A 13,201-nucleotide genomic window follows, 5' to 3' on the forward strand; every position below is an offset into this window, starting at 1 on the left:
AGACCCTTGAAGATATGTATTTGCAGTACAGACAATAAATTAGGTCATTGTTTGAGAAAGCCCATTAAAATAAATGGTTTGCATTAAGGGTTAGACATCTTAAATGGTCTTGTATATTTAGCTTGTTCTTGCTCCTTTCATAACTCTTATCCAAACAGACCTGACAGCTAAAGTTGCAAGACTTCTGCAAACACTGAGAAGGTATACCAAGTATGGAGGGTGATGACAGAATCATAGATTGCTTGTGGCTACTGTAAGCACTTTTAATTCTTTTCAGATTTATAATAGGTGAATAATTAGATCAAAAATTTTCTGGATTGGCTCTGTACTCTTCCTTAAGAAAAAAAGATGAATGCTTAAGAAGCCTTTCCTGCCCAGGGCTAGATTAAGCCATTGCGGGATTTCTTTGTTAATCCACATTCACAGTCCCACACCTTTGCCTGTTAATCACACTATGCCCTGTGCCAAGAGCCATGCAAAACATGTTCATAATATATTTTTCTTGAGTGCTCAAATCACTTCATATAAATCATCACAGTACAGTTGCAACACTCCTGTGAAACAAGCCAGCAATTATAGTTTTCCATTTTCAACATGGGAAGACTGTAAGATAGCAACTTGCCTACAAGAAGGAAGTCGGTCCTTTATCAGATTGAAATCTCAACTGGGACTACCAAGTCCATCATTCATGCTTTTAATCACTAAGCCATAGCAATGATATAGCAGGACCCTACACTGTAGCCAACATGTTAGCCATTCACTGTTTTATAATACAGTACACACACAAAAGCATGTAATACCCAGATCTGAAATTCACTATGCTGAACAGACCTTTTGACCATTTTGCACTTTAAACTGGGAATGCTCTAGGTAGTTATCATAGTTGAGAAGTTGGTCACATTATTTATTTAAATGCATTTATAGTCCACGATTCACTATGGACAGTTTACATACAGCTCAGTGCAACAATAAACCACGCAAGATGTAAACATATCATATCAACATGAGTTAAAAGGATCAACAAAACTATGACAGGACAGATGTTCTGATGTTATCCTCCACCTGCCAAGGTCTGTGCAAAAGGTTTATCTTGTCCTGATGTCAAAATGTATAAGCCAAGCAAATAGCTGACCCAGCATTACAAACTCAAATGACTCTAAGTCACTTTCCCATTGCCTCTCCTATACAAAAGCTGAACTCCTATGAAATGATTAAGGAATTTATCACAGGGCTTGTCCAAGCAGCAGTTTCCCTTGCAGCTGGTCTCATGTTGCAGTGCTAAAAAGAAAAAAAAAGCCAATCTTGGCTTAGCATTGCATTCCCTTCTTTCCATTTTAGTTCCATACACAAATATTTACCATTTGATGTAGCACTGCTGGCTGTAGCATAGGGCTAATTCTGCAAGTCCCCATGCGGACTACAGGTGTCAGGTGTGTTGACACTTAAAAAAAACACAACACCTTCCACCTGTGAAATAGGGATTTTAAACCCTTAAGTGCATCACTTTATACTTGTTTAAATTGAACACATTTGACACTTTACTGCCCATTCACCCTGTTTGAAGAGATCCCTCTGGAACTAATTTTTGTTTTGAAGGATTTCTTGGCTAGCTCACGGCTCAACACTAACTTTTGATAATCAATGGACGTGATAAAAAGTATAGGTCTTAATAATGATCCTTTGGTAATTCCACTTTCTACATCTCTCCATTAGAGGAACTGGTATCACTTTCCATTAAGTATGGCACCATATCCCTATTTTATTTTACTTTACTAAGAACACCTATCAAGGGACTCTTTTTTTCCTAGATTGGGACATGCTGGTTTCAACCACATTACCAGGAACTGAACTTCTCTCCAAACCTACAGCTGTCACTTGGCTCAACCAGTTATGAGACATTCTTGGTGGAACCTAACCTATCATCTGGGAATTGTCCAGTTTTATATTACTTATCTGTAAGCTATTTCAGGCTGCTTCCGACTCCTGATATTTGTGTGGGGAATTCATCACTCCTTCACATGTCTGGCAAAGTCTTTCAGTTAAAGGGGCACTTACACAAAAGAAGTTATCCAGAGAGAACAAGGCAGGGCAAGTTTCCTTGATCTCACCAGTACAGCACCGTTAACAAGGGACTCATAGTGAAAAATACTCACTGCACTTCCATCATTCCTTTTAAAAGCATTAGAAATGTCAAGCACATTGAAGAGTGTAACAGTTCAAGGCTGCCCAAAACTCTACTCCCTTTCCCTTCACACCTGCATGGTGGTGAACATGTGGTATGTGTATCCAGACTGCCTGTGGGATTCAAAAACTGAACTGATTCTGCTCCAGTGGTTTAAAAATAGGCCTCTTGGGGTGGGCATGGAGGTGGAAGACAGGTTATTACATTCCTTTTGGGCTATAGTTTTTCTTGTATGCATATTTAAGAGTAAAATTGGTATTGGCAAACTTTAGGAAACATTTGGAAGACCACCTCCCCTTCATCTTTAGGTCAAGGGAGGGTTTGCAAGCTATTATTGCACAGTAAGCTTCCATCCCTAACTTCTTACTGAGGAGGGTCCCACAGCGCAAGGATCCTAGATACAGAAGAGAGTGCCTAGCAAATTTGGGTCACTAGTTAATTTAACAATCTGTTTTGTTTCTAATTTGAATTGATTTTGCTTCACTTAGCCATTGAGTTTTTATAACAACCTTATCTTCAAGAGCCTGTGAGCAGCCATTACCACAGAAGAAAAGAAAATGAGGGGATAATGATGATGATAAATTATGACATGAAACTATTGTTTTAACATAAATGCATCTGGAAATTGCATCTTTTGCAATTTTTAAAAATATGGAATCAGCAAATCTGCATGTTATGGGAATTACTAATAATGCTTATATGGAAGCTTCTTATGGGTAATCATGCAATGCTACATATTCATTTATCTTTAAAATATGGATCTTAGACATATTTTTGCTCCAATAAGCAAAACATTATGAGGAAATGTTGGGGAATGAAATGTGGCAAATCCGTTTTTTGAAAAAGGAATAGCATTTTTGGTACTCAAGTTTTTACATTTGCAGTACATAAACTTTAATATATATAATACAGTTATTACCACTGAAAAGAGGATGTCTCTGTGCCTGCCACTCTGATATGAAAATGTATAAGATGAATGAGAAAATGGGATACAATCACCTTAGAATATGAATTTCAGTATCTGATCTGTGCATAGTAAAATTCCAAATATGTGTTTATATATAATTTGTTAACAGCAAGAACTGCAAATAAGGAAAAGAACTCCTAGACATGAGTTTGCAGTTGGGATTCTCAGTCATGCTTGCCTTCTGCGTTCCAGAGTCTGGAAACTGCCAGTGCAGCAATATATTTAACATTGTCAGGATTTGTATTATATCTTCCTCCCAAGAATTTCAGAGGGGAAAAATAAATGCATTCTCCAGAAACTGAATAGAGGCGTTGTTTTTGGACCTGAATACAGAATCTGGCCTGAAATTCCATTTACGGTATTGTCAGCTTTTCACCATGCTTGAATTAATATAGTATCCTGCATCTGACATCCTTCCTATGTGTGCTTACCACCCTGGGCTCCTTTGAAAGTAAGGGCGGCATCATCATCATCTGAGAGAAATCCAGTCCAAATCCAAAAAGCTGCTTAGGCTCACGCATACGGTTTGTGCCAACCTAGTGGAATTTTAAAGCTCTCCCCCCCCCCCATTAAGAGCTGATCTCTTTTAAAATAACTGCTTTTGAAACTTCCTTTCGCTTCAAAAGTAGGTTGGCGTGTGAATCGTTCAAAAATGACAATCCCATATTTGTTAACAGAGTGAGCTTCAATGTTCTTTGCAGAACCTTCAAAAGTTACAACAAGGCTTTCCATGACAAGGCTTCGCTATGAAGCATATGGTACCTTTAGACTAGAGTTGGAGCCCCTTCCAACTCCATGGGTCTATGATTATATCTGCTTCAGATGACTGGAAAAGAGGATTCTTTTTCATAATGGTGTATTGATGTGGTGCTGCCTTATACCCCATTAGACTACTTCTCCAGCTAGTCTAATAATAACAGGATCAGGCCCTTCTCAGATTTCTCCCCACACCTCTCACTGACTTATTCACATGCTCTGCTAGGTTTAGCGCCTCGTTCTTCCCTGCAGCTTTTCCAATTTTGGCTACTGCTGATTATTCTCAACTTGCTGTACCTATTATTTGTTCCAGCAATCAGTGTTTGAAGTCAGAAGGTGTGGCAAGTGACAGGCAGATCCCACTGTGGGAGAAGGTAAGACAAACACAAACTCCACAGGTTTTTTTTCTTCTGAAATTCAAAGTTCACCCACCCAGCTAACCATCTCTAGTCTGCAAGCCTTGAAGGGGGGCTGGCTTAATGTGGTCTCAAACACTCTGGGTCATCATATACCTGACTTGGTATTTCTCTGTGTTCCTCTGCAAGATTGGGAGAATAGGAGCCTAAACTTGGCAGCATCTTTTCATAGTTAAGGGGTGGTGCTTCTGCGACCCAAGAGAGAAGAATTTGCCTGTCTTCCACAGTTGCTTGTCTAAATATTCAAAACTCTGCAATAAATGCAAAATGTAACAAAAATATACATTATTATCTTCATTTTTGTGTTAACAGCCTTGGTATTCATTGAAGTTCATCCAAACAGCAAAGATTTGATTCAGGCCAAACGAGAGAAAAACTGAAGGGTGTTAATGTTTTTTATTTGAACCGTGAACCTGCCATCAAAGAGCTCTACTCTCATATACATATTTTGTCACCAGAATGTTTTAGGCACAAATAATAAATGATGAAGCAGCTGTATCATTTTTAAAGATAATTAATACTTATGCTGCTCAACTCAAATAAAAATGCAACTTTCTGGAGCCACGTGATTATATGAAAAGTGCTGATTTAATTAAAACAGAGGCTAATTTCAAACCCACACAGTTACAAAGCAAAGCTGGAACATACAACACAAGCCTGCCCTGAAGGCTGAGAAGTAAATGGCAAATTACAAAGAGCTTTTTAAAAGCCACGTGACTTTAAAGCTGATCTCATTATTTTGGACAGCAGACAATTTTATATGCATTGTCAGTACTGAGGCTGATCACATCCTAGTTTTAAGCACTGAACATTAAGTTTATCACACAGTTGTTTTCAACAAACCTTTTGTAAGCTGCCTTGGTATTTTCTCTCTGACAATTAGTGCTTAGCGTCAAAGGCCCGAAGGAAAAGTGACTACTAGGCAAACCCCTACAATATTATAAGTATAGTCTATGATACAGCTGTATGTTTTGCTATGATAGGTCAAGCCATGGTTTACTGGGATGTGAGGGCTCTTAGAGAACAGTTCACAGTTGGTTTGCTCCTCCCTCAGTCTATTTTACTCTCATACCGTATGTGAGCTAACCCAAGATTTGGCTTAGTGTATGTCATCTGAAGCCAAGTTTGTGGTTAAGTTCTCTCCTCCTCAACCAAAAACTGTAGCCAGTGTTTATTTGTGAAGAGAGCACTATAGTACGCAGCTCCTGCTTGTGTTTCTCATAGCATCTGGCTGGCCACCGTGAAAAGAGAATGATAGACTTAATGGGAGTTTGGTTTGATCCAGCAGGGCTTTTCTCATGCTCTTGGCTAGAAAGCTTATATTTTCCAATTTACAAAGCATATGCTTTTCGGTATTCTTTTCTAAGCTCACCAAGTACCACTGCAGTCGTTAATGAAGTTGTCCTAATATAGATACACTCAAAGGTGGAGGTAGCCTACATTGTATATGTACATTCTCCAAACAGCAATCAAAGAGAAGAGCTGTGTTAGAAGCTCAGATCAAAATAGGAGACTCGCTTGTTATTGGATGAAAGGAAAAGGAAGCAGCATCTGTCATCTTAAAGAATACAAAATAGGATCGGACCATTAGCGAAATAATTGGTGAAACGAACCTTTCAATTCACTAATCACAAATTCGTGACTTGTGAGCTGATGACATTACACTAAATAGTTTAATTCACTGCCTCTTGCAATGCATTTAGGATAATTCTTCAAGTAAATTATTCATTCATTCATTTAGCTTATCCATTCAAAATACACTTGCCATCATTAAATCTCCCAATATATATTTCCTGCACTGAGGTTGATTTATAGATTGATTTATTAACTAAATACTTAAAATCAAGGCAAATAAGAAACTAAGTGAAACCTTTAAAGTCAATTGCGATAGGAAAAGGAAAGTTAAAGCATGTGATGCATATTTCAAGGATACAGAACGATGGTGAAATTTTTAGTTTAGAATATCCTTTGAAGTGAAAGGCATGTCTCTGACACATTAAATTAGGCAGGATGATTAAGAAATGCTTTAAAAATTGCGTCATGCCAACCTACCCTGACCTTTACTACAAACCCTCAGGTCTCCAATAAGAGCTGGGTGCTTTGTCAAAGCAATTTACCAGACATCTTATTAGCTGTGTCAGGGGGTCTCACTCTTTAATTTGTTGAAACTGTTTGTGAAGGAGTTCTGTGCAGCCTTTGAAGACAATGTATGCAGATGAACTTTCTAATTCGTTTCCCCTCTGAACTAGAGAGTCATCTGTTTTCTCAGAAACAATAGCTTTTGCCAACTGTCTCTTGTGGCACTCTCAGAAAAACACAGATATTCCCTCTGGTCTTCAAGGAAGAGGAAATACCATACTGATTAAAATTTGGGACGCACTAACCAAGGGGGACTTGAGCTTCTTCCCCCACTTTCCCATCACCTAAATAAATGAGTAGATATGTGACATGTAGCCTGCAACAGGCTTATTCTCAGCATTCAAACACATAATTGGATAACCCCAGGTGGAAGCCAGAAAGATTATACCAAGGAGGCCAAGGAGGAAAACTGTTCTATTCCACAGCAGCATATGCAGCAGCCTATAAAAATCATAGCCAACATGCTTCATAGCCACATTCTAGTTTTTTCCTACAGGACTCTATTGCTTAATACCATTTAAAATAAAATGAAAAGCAGAGCCAAGAACACAAGGTGTAAGAGCCTAAGAGTTTTGCCACTGGCTTCCCTGGAATCAGAATTTTAGCCCTAGTTTTTATGCAGTTGCTTTTTTCTATTTTGATGAGCAGCAGAGGTTTTTTTTTTGCACACATACACTTACGTGTATTCCAGCATTGCCTCATTTCTTTCCATCTAGGCTGAAACACACCCTTGAGCATGTAACAGTGAACACACCCATGGCTCGTAAAAACACTTTCCAACTCTCCTCCCCAACTCCTTTAACTATGAATCCTCTGTGCCGTTTTCTACCAGGATCTACTAATGGAATTTTGCCTTCATGAATTCCTCTCCTGGATCTAGAAATCACTGTGACTTAGTACTTTGAGCCTCACTGTCCCCAGTGAATGCTACCTACAGCCAATGACTCATCATCAGGCTCTCAATAAGTTTGTTGACTTGAGAATCACTGCTGCAGAGCTTGTGTCTTCAGAACTTCAGATATTCCTTGTCAGGATCAATCCATCAAAAGAAATGCAAAGTCATTTGTGCTAAATCTCTGTGGCTCTCACAGAGCTAAAGAGGATGTTGAAATTTCATAGTGGTGAAATGTGTCCACCAGATGTCATCATCAGAAAATGAATCCATGAGCAATATCTACAGTACAAGATCCAGTCTGGACACGTGTAAGTGGTTTCTCATGCTTCCAGTACAACATATCAAGTGAGGACCCCTAATCTTGTTTCAGTGGGATGCACCTGTTGGCTTCACACTTGGCCTCCATGCATGTGCATGGATGGGCTCTTCAAGAATTAGCAAGTGGTTGTGCAAGGTGCTGCGTAAATAGCCAATGCATGTACAATGATATATGCATAGAAGCCTCTTTCACATTGTGGACTATTGGCTCAGAGTCTGGGAACACAGTTAGCAGATGTCGCCTTGATCCCCACCCCCCATATTCAGTGTATGTATTGAGGGAATTAGGAAGAGGCTTATGGCTGTCACTCAAATACACAAACTTAGCAGAATCATGTTATTTAGCAGTCTGGAATCCTTGCATCTTGTAAACATCTGAATTGACTAGCCCACACTGCCAAAGAACCCAACTCCTTTTGAGCATCCTAAACACCTGAGTTCTCTTTTATTTTAAAATAAATGCCCAAGTAACCATGTTTAAGCAACACTATCCTCCATCAGCTGTTTTAAAGTACTGCCAAAAACTCTTGTTTGGAATCAAGGTTTTCGCCCTGGGCCCTCCCCAAATACCATAAAGTCTAAACTTCATCTTAGTGAACACTGTCATTCTGTTTCTCAAGGTTTCAGATGGGATTACAGTGTAAAAAACTCACATCTGTATGGTGGTTTTGAAAAAGGTCAGATGCGCATCCAACCTCAATACCTACACATGCCACCTTGGTCTTTCATGAGCCCCATCTATTCACAGCCAGAAATTACAGAGCCCATCGGCATGATATAATGCAGGTACTCCATACAAGAACAGAACTGATCTTTCCAGTGTTCCAGTCACTTCTTGCCCTTCCCATTCGGTGTTGGAGAACTCAGATTTTATTTTTCTGTTCTGGATGCCATACATGTTTAGAAATAGTGTAAATAATTAAGTTATAACAGTGAGCAATTACAAAGGAGCAAATCACAGTCCTATCTTAAAACAGGACTGAAAGAATACATGCCATTATGTTTCTTTGCCCTTTGATAAACCACATGAAAGGTAAAGCAAGTTAACAAATGCAGTTCACCAAGCCAGAGTTTGTGCAAGTGCATATTTCCATACTTTGTCTTCTATGGAAGAGAACGTTTCCACATGCCTGCCCACTGGTACACAGACAGCAATGTCAAATACAGTATTTTTCAGTGAAAACTGCATCCCAGAAAAAAGTCAGAGACCAAGCTGTGCACTGGGCCTATCAATGTTTCCTTTATGTGAGAGCCAAGTTAACATTCTTTGATAACAGTTCCATCTCTCAAGAAGTATAAATCACTATCTTATTAAAACCATTTGAAATAAGGAAAGCGTTTTGGGAGCCAAGCATTTATGTAATGTTAAGTGTCCTGCAACTGTTGATGGGATTCAAATGCCTCTCTTTTACTGGCTTTAATTCAGAACTACTACATGAAGCCTATCCAGCCTTAAACCAATTTATTACGTGCATAAACATATTGAAGCAAGTGCTGCATCTCACTTCAAAAAAACCCCCTGCAACTCTTTAAAGCTATCTGAAAAAGGAATTGTTCAAACACCCTTGCCTAGACTTTCCAGTTGTCAGCATTTTACCTGGGCATTTTAGGTCAGCCCACTTTCATGGTCCTAAGAGTTTATTAGAATCTCAATCCACAAATACAGTACAGTGGTACCTCAGGTTACATACGCTTCAGGTTACAGACTCCGCTAACCCAGAAATAGTGCTTCAGGTTAAGAACTTTGCTTCAGGATGAGAACAAAAATCGTGCTCCGGCAGCGCAGCGGCAGCAGGAGGCCCCATTAGCTAAAGTGGTGCTTCAAGTTAAGAACAGTTTCAGGTTAAGTACGGACCTCCGGAATTAATTAAGTACATAACCTGAGGTACCACTGTACATAACAATGCTAAACACAGGGTCGAGAAAGGTTACCGACCCTATGAATATGTTAAATTCTGCTTCTTGACAGGTCATTTTGTATGGGCAGTAACAAAACAAAAACAATGCTTCCCCCCACCCACCCCCGATTCCACAAGGCAAAAAGGAAATCCACGACATCTAAAGACAGACCAAATGCCACATCACTGTAAGACACTTGCAATTAAAGCTTTATGATGTAGAAAATATACCTGCCAGCGTTTGTGTAGGCAGACACCTGCTATTCTCTGCCAGCACATCTTGCTTTCATTTCTCAGCTGCACAGCTCTGGAAGGCGGCAAGCTGAGTGTTCAGTTCCCCATCCGACCTTCTAATTAACAGGCACCAACAGCTAATCTCTACTTGCAATCACTGTATTTGCGTTCACAGTGAAAGTTGCACCACAACTCCCTCAGGAGATCACTGGTTTCAACCCTTTCAGAAGCTGTAAACTCCACAAGGGCACCCCAGATTTAAGAATAGGGAGCTCCTGCAAAAAAACCACACACATTAAAAAATGGACATGTGAACATAATTGTTTGTACCAAACAGGGAATAACAAAGCACCTTAGGCAGCAGCCACCTCAGTTTTTCTCTAGGCATGAAGCATTCATACACTGTAGACCTGGGAAATCTGGGCTGAAGTCCCAACTCAGCCTTGAACTCACTGGGTGGCCTTTGCTAAGGTATTAAATCACAGGCTCTGAGTCTAAAACTAGAATAATAAATGATCAAGGTGTGGTTGTATAAATAAACATGATAAAAGATTACAAGGCACTAGTATGCTGATCAATAAAATTCTCTTGGAAGTTTGTGTTTATGATAAGGCCACTGTGCACTGGCTCATTCCAGGTGAGCAAAGCATGCTGAGGCACTTCACTCTGCCTAGGGTTTAGCTGTGAGTGATCTGTGCAGATCTGTGTGCAATATTTGTGCCCTGTCCCAATTAATGCTCCACTTGCAGGTTTTATGGCATGTTAGCAAGCACTTTCTATATGGTGTCATGTGTTTTTTATGGTCTAACTCATAGAATCATAGAATCATAGAATCATAGAGTTGGAAGAGACCACAAGGGCCATCGAGTCCAACCCCCTGCCAAGCAGGAAACACCATCAGAGCACTCCTGACATATGGTTGTCAAGCCTCTGCTTAAAGACCTCCAAAGTAGGAGACTCCACCACACTCCTTGGCAGCAAATTCCACTGTCGAACAGCTCTTACTGTCAGGAAGTTCTTCCTAATGTTTAGGTGGAATCTTCTTTCTTGTAGTTTGGATCCATTGCTCCGTGTCCGCTTCTCCGGAGCAGCAGAAAACAACCTTTCTCCCTCCTCTATGTGACATCCTTTTATATATTTGAACATGGCTATCATATCACCCCTTAACCTCCTCTTCTCCAGGCTAAACATGCCCAGCTCCCTTAGCCGTTCCTCATAAGGCATTGTTTCCAGGCCTTTGACCATTTTGGTTGCCCTCCTCTGGACACGTTCCAGTTTGTCAGTGTCCTTCTTGAATTGTGGTGCCCAGAACTGGACACAGTACTCCAGGTGTGGTCTGACCAGAGCAGAATACAGTGGCACTATTACCATTGCTCCAACATTTCACATTCATCGCCTCTATGTTAAAATATTCTTATGAATTGTGGGGGGCAGACTCCCCCTCCCATAACCTCTACATTCAGTCAAGGGTTATAATGTGAGCAAACCCATAAATTCAAGAATTTAGCAAGGCCTGGAAATATTACCAGCTAGCTTTTTCATGAGGCCAGCCTGGCAACAGCTCGCTAGGGGTGGGTCACTGAAGAAACAGAAGGTTGATAACAGCCTGGTTTGTTTGATAATGGTAAGCCACCGCAAAGCATCTCACCACCATGCCTCATTCCAAAGGAACACAAACCTTGGTTAAGTGCCAAGACCCCTGTAATCTTGCTATCACTAGGCAAAATTTGGGGTGGCTTGCAACAATATGTTTGAATATGCAAGTTTCTGCCCTGGTAGACACTTCATGTTGCTTTTGGGGGGTTGGAGGCTAGATAATGTTTTTCTGATATTGAGTAGCAACAGTAGCTCCAACTGCTGTATAAGAGAGAGTCATTAAAAATACCTCAAGTAAAAAAACATAGGACTGTACTGGAACAAGAGGACAGAGTTCTGGTGACCACAGATTTCGGCTTCACCACTACTATGATGAGCCACTGCTTATGTGTGAGCACAGTTACCACTTATCTTAATTTAGTTCCCCGTATTCCTGCAAAAGGCATGTATATTGCTGAATAGGTTTTTATACATGTTGCCCATTATAAGTGCCAGCATGTTGAAAGCCATGCCAGGTTAACACAGAGGCCCCATCTGCACTACAGTTGTACCTTGGATCCCAAACTCCTTGGTACTCGGACATTTTGGCTCCCACACTCTGCAAACACGGAAGTGAGTGTTCCAGTTTGCGGACGTTCTTTGGAACCCTAACGTTCCAAAGGCTTCCGCGGCTTCTGATTGGCTGCAGGAGGTTCCTGCAGTCAATCAGAAGCCGCGCTTTGGTTTCCGAACGTTTTGGAAGTCAAACAGACTTCCAGAATGGATTCCATTCAACTTCAATGGTATGACTGTATACGGAAATTTATTAATGTTTGATGTTTTATTGTGCTTTAAGCTGTTGGAAGCCACCCAGAGTGGGGCAACACATATATTATTATTATTATTATTATTATTATTATTATTATTATTATTATTCAGTTCCCAGAGTTCCCTGGAAAGAGGGGTGGGTTATAAAACTATCCAGAAATAGGGGGAATGAGAAATTTCTAGTGTAGATGGGACCAGAGTGGCTAAAGAGACTTGAATGAAAACAAAGCTATCTGGTCTCCTTTTCTCTCTGATATTCTTGTGGCAATGAGGGTAGTAGTTTTGCAACAGCAGTACTGCAACTGGTAGTTGCTGGTGTTGACTTCACCAGAGTCAATGAAGGACAATCAATGAGGAGAAAGACTGCCCCAGTCTTCAAGGAAACCAGGTAGAAGCTGAAACAATATTCATGCAAAGATCTGACTACAAGGGGATCAAATGCTAATACAAATTGTTACTCCTGTTACCTCTGCCTGCAAGGAGGAATCTGATCTCTTATCAGCAAATTGGACTATGTTACACATTCTGTCTAGACCTAAGTGACATGTGGGTGCAAAACAAAATACAAAAAAAGCATTTGAAATGTACACCTTGTGGCTGCAGTGCTGTCAACTTTTCCCTTCCTATTGTTTAACTATTTCCTTATGCAAGTGATAACAAGATACTGGCTTATTATTCAAAGCTTGAACCTTTACATAATTTAACATAATTGTTCACAACACTTATTTGGCTACTTGTATCTACATGATGTTTATGGCGTGTGAATTCCATCTTTTCATCCAAGGTCATCTTAATCTGTTTTAGTATTTTAACTTTTGTACTTTTAAAGTAGGGGGTTGTAACTTCTTCTTGAATGTAGTGTTTTATATTTTGTAAACTGCTTTGAGGGTTGTTGGGGTTTTTACCATCAAGCGGTATTTAATTTTATGAAATTAGTAAACACAAAAATAAAACTAACATCTACTTTAAGGCGTATTGTTGCGTCTCTGATTT

At 39.9% G+C, this 13,201-nt stretch overlaps 1 protein-coding gene and 1 long non-coding RNA gene across 5 annotated transcripts in view; both read right to left on the minus strand.

Annotated features, from left to right (window-relative positions):
• The window catches only part of ROR1 (receptor tyrosine kinase like orphan receptor 1), a 165,284-nt gene that overhangs the window by 98,279 nt on the left and 53,804 nt on the right, over positions 1–13,201 (minus strand). Inside the window, exon 1 of one of the 3 annotated variants that reach the window (XM_082227557.1) lies at positions 9,803–9,914. The exons of the other annotated variants lie outside the window; for them this stretch is intronic. The gene's annotated coding sequence lies outside the window, so the exon portion shown is untranslated. Of the gene's footprint in view, positions 1–9,802; positions 9,915–13,201 lie in introns of those variants that run through there. 3 annotated transcript variants of the gene reach the window in all.
• LOC309534976 overlaps positions 1–13,201 on the minus strand; it is a 73,757-nt gene that overhangs the window by 21,252 nt on the left and 39,304 nt on the right. The window lies entirely within an intron of this gene.

This window comes from Podarcis vaucheri, assembly GCF_965113315.1.
Source record: "Podarcis vaucheri genome assembly, chromosome: 6".
Lineage (NCBI taxonomy): Eukaryota > Metazoa > Chordata > Lepidosauria > Squamata > Lacertidae > Podarcis > Podarcis vaucheri.